Source organism: Hordeum vulgare, chromosome 6H (genome assembly GCF_904849725.1).
Source record: "Hordeum vulgare subsp. vulgare chromosome 6H, MorexV3_pseudomolecules_assembly, whole genome shotgun sequence".
NCBI classification, from domain to species: Eukaryota; Viridiplantae; Streptophyta; class Magnoliopsida; order Poales; family Poaceae; genus Hordeum; species Hordeum vulgare.
In genome coordinates, this window is record NC_058523.1 from 418,417,551 (window position 1) to 418,425,487 (window position 7,937).

The window sequence follows — 7,937 nt, forward strand, 5'->3', positions numbered from 1 at the left end:
TGTAATGCTCTCTTTGTGATTCAATTCTTCTCTATTATGTGAGCATCATTGAAATTTCAAGCCCATCTTAATGGCTATAAAGAAAGAGCTTGTTGGGAGACAACCAATAGTTATCTTTAATTTATGTTAGTGTGTGATTAGATGATTATTGCCTCCGTAATTTTTATGTTTTAATTAGTGTTTGTGCTAAGTAAAGACTTTGGGATGATTGGCATGATGAGTAGAATAGATATGATGCCAAAACAGAAACTTTGACGTCCAATGCACAACTTCTCAAATCTTACTAGAATGCCTATTTAAGCTGATTTTTTTACAAAACAATTATATAGAAATTCCTCACGCCTTCCTATTTTTTTAGAATATTTGGAGTTACAGAAGTATAGGTTCATTACAGATTACTATAGATTGTTCTGTTTCAATCAGATTATGCTTTTGCACGTGTAATTTTCTTGTTTTGATGATGCCATGGGTTGTATCGGGGGTATAATCCATGGAGAAGTTAAGATACAGTACCTTATGATAAAATAAAATAAGGATCAATATGCAACAACACCTGAAAGTATTTGATATATTTCTTATACTAACGGATCTCACAAAGTCTTGTTGAGTTTTATGTGATTGAAGTTTTCAAGTTTTGGGTATTGTTACGATGGAGAAAGGATCAAGGAGAAGCAAGAGCCTACTCTTGGGGATGCCCAAGGCACCCCATGATAATATTATAGGAAGACTCAAGCGTCTAAGCTTGGGGGTGCCCTGGAAGTCATCCCCTCTTTTCATCTCAATCCATCTATATGTTATTTGGAGCTATATTTTTATTCGTCACATGATATGAGTTTTGCTTGGAGCGTCGTGTGCTTTTGTTTGCTTTTACTTTCAGTATACCATAATAATTGTTTTCTGGACATACCTATTTGTGTGAGAGACCACATCATGACAATTTGTTAGAATACTCTATGTGCTTCACTTATATCTTTTGAGCTTAGAAGTTGCTCTAGTACTTCACCTATATATTTTTGAGCACGGTGGCGTGTAGATTTTATAGAAATAATGTGCTCTCGTCTTCACTTATATTTGTTTCAGAGCTAGATAAATAGTGAAGGTAATTTCATTGGATTATAAGACTATATAAAAAATAATGAGTGTCCAATGAGTGATGATAAAAACCATCATGTAGCACACATAGAGAAATTGTGGGTTAATGATATTGATGTGGTGATATGAAAAAGGAGTGAGTGCATTATTATTAATTCAAATAGGTGTCGATATTAAGAGATGTTAAACTTCTTGTTCATCTAAAAAATTAAAAAAGGCATGGTGATGATGTGTGAGCATTTCTATTCCGCGTTGAAAACCTTGTGTTGTTTTGAGTCGGAGTAGCGCGATGGTTAATTTCGACTAACCCTCTCCCTCCATGAGGGAGTCCGGGATTAAGGGGTCCTCGGGCAGTTAGGCTATTGCTCATGGGCCGACCCAATGGGCCACATTGTTGAAGACCAGACTGCATGATAACTTCATATTCAAGAAAGAAAGCACCGAAGACTTGAGTATCGCCCAAGTTTAGCAGTTTAGGTCGACACCTCTACCCCCTGCCAAAGGTCGGTTGTATGTAACCCTAGGGACCCCTGGTGTCTATATAAACACAGGGTTTCAAACGCATAGGGAGGTTGATTCATCTAAGGTTTTAGCTCATATGATCTCAAGGTAGATCAACTCTGTAATCCTCACTCCATCAATATAATCAAGAAGGGTGTAGGGTTTTACCTCCTCAAGAGGGCCCGAACCTGGGTAAAACATTGTCCCCTTTGTCTCTTGCAACCCATCGATCCAAGGTCTATACTTCTGGACCTCTTACCCGATATCCGCTGGTTTTGACATTAAATTTGGTGCTTTCATTGAGAGTTCCGTTGTAGGATCGCCGGAAGCATCGGTGGCATGACTAGTCATCCGCGAAGTGATCCACAGCAAGGACATCTTTGCCCTGGTCAGGTCTTCACGTTTGGAAGCATCATTCTGCATGCTGATCTGGCTGGCCACCTTAGTCGGAAGGGAAGGTTCACCACCAGGAAGGAAGTTAGGTTCGTGGGCCTAGAGTTCATCACCGACCCTCGGGGAGGTCTTGTGTTAACAAGGCTCTTAGTTCCTTTCGAGGAGCCCACAGTTTCCAATGCCTAGGCTTCGGAAGAAGTGGATCCCGCTACCAGGGCAACTTCGGCCCTTGGCCTGGCCTTAGAGCCCGACATGGTCGACCTGCCCAAATTTGGCTCGGCCGAACGCTGCCGAGGAACGTCCCAAAACGCTTCCAAGGAATCAGTACTACAGTCCAATCTCGAACACTCGAACAATACGAGATCCATCGTTACTTCGTTTCTACATGAGTTATTGACAGGATCCAGTCCATGGCCATGATAGGCGATAAATCTCCGATCTATGATCAAGTCGGCCTTAGGCCCGACGATTGGGAAATTCGCGTTTCACCCATTATGCATTTGGTCACCACTGTAGAGTGTTCGGCTAAAGGCTCACCAAGTTAGCTGCGAAGTTAAGGACGGTCTATGTCCCGGATGCTCAACATCTCGACTCCTCCGATAATCAAGAACCCGAATCTTGTCGCAAGACTAATTCGGGACTAGGGGTCGATCGTACACATGACCCAGAACCAGCGTGGCATGAGCTCGTCGCAATCACAAATTTTGATCCTGCCATACCAAACCGTGCAAAAGCGTGGGACGTGGTCGACGAAGCCTCGGACTCATACCTCATGGGAACATAAAATTGTAACCCACCCACCACCCGGTTGGAACATCCCTTGGGAAATACGGTAAGGTTCGACATACCGCACCAACACAATGTCAAACAACGGCCAGGGGAGTAAGTACATCACTTTTGGGCTAGATTCCTCCTCAACAATGGTAGGGCAGAAGGCCTCGGCGATCAGGAGGAGATCAACTCCTTTCGACATAGTTGCCATGATGAGGGCATCCTTGATGACCTCGCTCATCGCCGAGTACAAACCTTCACCAAACTACCAAACCTAGTGCTCAAATATTGCGCCATGGAAAGCGCTTGGCAAATGCAACTAATGCGCACGAAGCCGAGGCACACTAAGAAAGCCAGAGGAACCCGAAGAAGGCGTGTGATGTCCCACAAGCGTATGGGATCGCAGCAGTTTTCAAGGGTACAGTATTCAACCAAAATTTATTGATTCGACTCAAGGGGAAGCGAAAGAATATTCTAAAGTATTAGTAGTTGAGTTGTCAATTCAACCACACCTGAAAGATTAGTGTCTGCAAGCAAAGTATCAGTAGCAAGGTAGTATGATAGCAATGGTGCTAGAAAAAGCCTTGGTTGACGGGATGTTAGTACCGCTTACCTAGCCTCGGCAACAGTGCCAACAAAGTCTTGCAACAAGTAACAGCGGGGTAGCAAGGAAAAGTAGTAGCAGCAAAAGCAAAGTAACAAGTAGCAGCAGTAGCAACAGAGTGGCCCAATCCCTCTTGTAGCACGGGACAAGCCTAGGCAAAGTAACGTAGCCAGGACCAGTAGTAACAGACTCGTAGGTAGTGGATCGGTGATGGATGAGTGTGACAGATGTGATTCATCATGTAACAGCTATAACACGGAGAGATATGTGGCTAGCTCCCGTTCATCAATCTAATGTAGGCATGTATTCTGTATGTAGTCATACGTGCTTAGGGAAAAGAACTTGCATGACATCTGTTGTCCATCCCTCCTGTGGCAGCGGGGTCCTAATGGAAACTACGGGATATTAAGGTTCTCCTTTTAATAAAGAACCGGACCAACGCATTAACAAGCGGTGAATACATGAACTCCTCATACTATGGTCATCTCCGGGAGTGGTTCCGACTATTGTCACTTCGGGGTTGCCGGGTCATAACACATAGTAGGTGACTACAACTTGCAAGATAGGATCTAAAACACACATATATTGGCGACAACATAATAGGTTCAGATCTGAAATCATGGCACTCGGGCCCTAGTGACAAGCATTAAGCATAGCCAAGTAGTAGCAACATCAATCTAGAACATAGTTGATACTAGGGATCAATCCCCGTCAAGTACTAACTCGATTACATGATAGGTCTCATCAAACTCATCACCGTCTAGCAAGTCTACGATGAGATTACTCACGAACGATGAAGAGCATCATGGAATTGTCGATGGAGAAAGGTTGATCATGACGATGGCGACGATTTCCCCTCTCCGGAGCCCGAAACGTACTCGAGATCTGCCGTCCAGATGAAGAACATGATGTGGCGGCGCCTCCGTATCTCAAAACGCGATGAAACCTTCTCTCTGATTTTTTTCCGGGCGAAACAGAAGATATAGAGCTGAGATTGGGGGCGCTGGTGCCACGTGGGCCCCACAAGCCTGCATGGCGTGGCCATAGGGGGTGGCCGCGGCCTATGGGCTTGTGGCCCACTGGCACGCCTCGTCCGGTGGATCTTTGCTCAGGTATTTTTCTTTTATTCCAGAAAAATCTCCGTAAATTTTCAGGACGTTCCGAGAACTTTCATTTCTGCAGAAAAACAACACCATGGCAATTGTACTGAAAACAACGTCAGTCCGGGTTAGTTCCATTCAAATCATGCAAAGTAGAGTCCAAAACAAGGGCAAAATAGTTCGGAAAAGTAGATACGATGGAGAAGTATCAACTCCCCCAAGCTTAAAGCCTTGCTTGTCCTCAAGCAACTCAGTTGAGAAACTGAGAGAGATAAAAGAAAAACTTTGACGAACTCTGTTTGATCTTGTTGTTGCAACTATGTCTAACTCACAACCAGAATTTCAGCAACATCACAAGCAAACCACGTAAGCAAATGACATCTAGGTCTCACGGTAAAGCCATATCAATGGCATAATCAACTAGCGAGCAAATAATAATAAGCCTCAAATATCAACACTTCAATCAAAACAACATGAAGCAGTACGAATAGATGGTATCTCGCCAGCTCTTTCTTAGACCGCAAAACATAAATGCAGAGCACCTTAAAAGACCAAGGGCTGACTAAACATTGTAATTCATGACAATGAAGATCCAGTCATAGCCATACTCAACACAGTTAAAAGCAAAGCATAAAAATGATAGAGGTGCTCTCTAATTGGTGCTTTTGTAAGAGGAGGATGACTCAACAGGAACATAAGTAGACAGACCCTTCGCAGAGGGAAGCATTGATTTGCAGAGGTGCGAGAGCTCAAGCTTTGGAAACAGAGATAATAATTTTGGGTGGCATGCTTTCATTGTCAATGCAATCACTAAGAGTTCTCAACATCTTCCACGCTACACATGCTATAGGCGGTTCCCAAACAGAAAAGTAAAGTTTTGACTCCCCCACCACCAATCAATCACACTCCACGGCTAGCCGAATCCTCGGGTATCGTCCAAACCAATATCAATCCTAGGGGAGTTTTGTTTGCAATTATCTTTTCGATTTGAGCATGGAACTGGGAATTCCAATTACCGGCCCCTTTCTCATGAATTATAGTGAATAAACACATATCGAGGATAACACGCCTAGCATGGAAGATACGAATAGCACCCTGTCACCACCTGAGCGGTTCAGGCATGCAAAACAGATTATTTCTTGAAGATTTAGAGAGTGGCACATGCAAATTTACTTGGAACGGGAGGTAGATACTGCACATAGGTAGGTATGGTGGACTCATATGGCACAACTTTGGGTTTATGGAGGTGGATGCACAAGCAGTATTCCCGCTTAGCACAAGTGAAGGCTAGCAAAAGACTGGGAAGCGACCAACTAGAGAGCGACAACAGTCATCAGAATGCATTGAGATTAACTAACATTGAGTGCAAGCATGAGTAGGACATAAATCACCATGAACATCAACATCATAGAGGCTATGTTGATTTTGTTTCAACTACATGCGTGAACATGCGCCAAGTCAAGCCACTTGAAACATTCAAAGGGGGATACCATCCTATCATACTACATCATAGTCATCTCAACATTCATGTTGGCATCCAAGACAAACCATTATAAGCTCCTAGCTAATTAACCATGGCATAAGCAACTATGATCTCTAAGTTGTCATTGCAAACATGTTTCTCTCACAACAAAGCTGAATCAGGCATGATGAGCTAGTCATATTTACAAAAACAAAATAGATCGAGTTCATACCAGCTTTTCCAAGCTCAGTCACTTCATCATATATCGTCATTATTGCCTTTCACTTGCACGACCGAACGATGTGAACAATAATTAGCGTGCTCGTGCATTGGACTACGCTGGAATCTGCAGGAAGACATAAAGGAGAAGACAAATTAATATGGCTCTTTGAAAGCTAAACAGGTATGCATGCGAGAGCCACTAAACATTGTAACCAATATCTTCTACCTTGACCCAAAGAAAAAGAAAACTATCTACACGGGAAAGCTCCCAACAAGCAAAAGAAGAAAAAGAAAATCTTTTTTGTTTTTCTCAAACTAGACAGACACATGAAAAGAAAATGAGAAAAATAAAATAAACTAGCATGGATGATACAGTGGCAAAGTGTGAACACTGGCTAACAAAGTGAAAGCATAAGCAAGAATGTAAAGTCGGTGAGAACACGTACTCCCCCAAGCTTAGGCTTTTGGACTAACTTGGTCTATTCCCAAGGAGGGAAATCACCAGCTCGTGGGTACTTCGGAGTGGACTGTGGATGCCACTGCTGTGTGAGCTCCTCTGTCTCCCACTGATAAACTGGTGTCTGGTACTCGACTAGCGGCTCGGGCACGGGCACCTGTGGTTGGGCCAAGCCCCAATATGCGTAGATGTCCGAGGTCATAATAGTGTACCTGCCTGCATGAAGATTGAACAAAGAAGGAGCAGGCAAAGTAATAGTCTCATGAGTACCCTGACTAAATACCAGGTTATAAATCATCCTTCCACCTATATCTCTATCAAGAAAGTCATGGAAAACCATGCTATCGTAATCTAGATATCTCTCGAGAAGAAGCATCGCTTCTTCCTCCTCCAGTCTAATGGGTATCTCAAAGTGTGTGGCAAGACGGGTAGCATAGATACCTCCATAGATAACACCTTTAGAATGGTTAATGTTCAACCGTTGAGCTACTATAGCGCCCAAGCTATAAGTTTTATCGTTATAAAGGGCTTCGCACAATACCGCAAGATCTGGGGAACTAAGTGACCCAGCTTTCCCACGGCCAATCAAACATTTTCCCACGAATAGTGAGAAGTAACGAAGCACGGGAAAATGAATGCTAGCAGCTCTAGCGCAAGACACTCCTCTCTCATCTCCTACAACAATAGTATCGATAAAAGCTTCCAAGTCCCGTGGACGAGGTTCATGAATATCCCCAACATAAGGTAATTTGCAAACATTGCAAAAATCCTGGAGTGACATGCGCTGGGGGACATCATAAAGTTTATACTCAACCATAGGAGGATTCTTCCTCGGGTAGAAGTTAAAGCTTTGTATGAAGATATTAGTGAGGAGGAGGTATTGCAGACACTTATCTTCAACGAAGGTGGTAAGGCCTGCGTTCTCCACCAAGTGATAAAAGTCCTCATAAATTCCAGCGGCGCGTAAGAACACGTCGCTTGGCCACTCGCACGGTTGAACTTCCGCGACTCGAGGGACCGGATACTTGGGCTTCTTCTCACTCTCATCATCCTTGGGGTCACGGCTTGAGGAGCCTCTCAAGAACCTCCGCATCTTTTCCCTTTTCTATCTCTGAAAATTTCTGAAATTTTTAGTGATTCTAAGGAAAAGTGAATAAGGCTCAACGAAACTCATAGAAACTACTCCCACAAGTGCCTAGAGACCATATTACGAATCAAAACCACTTGGGACCAGCTAGTATCAGCATGCAAAGCTCAAGAACATGGTCACGAAGGCAGCAAAAATACGCGGAGTATAAGGAACTAGAGCAAAAACCAATTGGACCAATGGAGGAG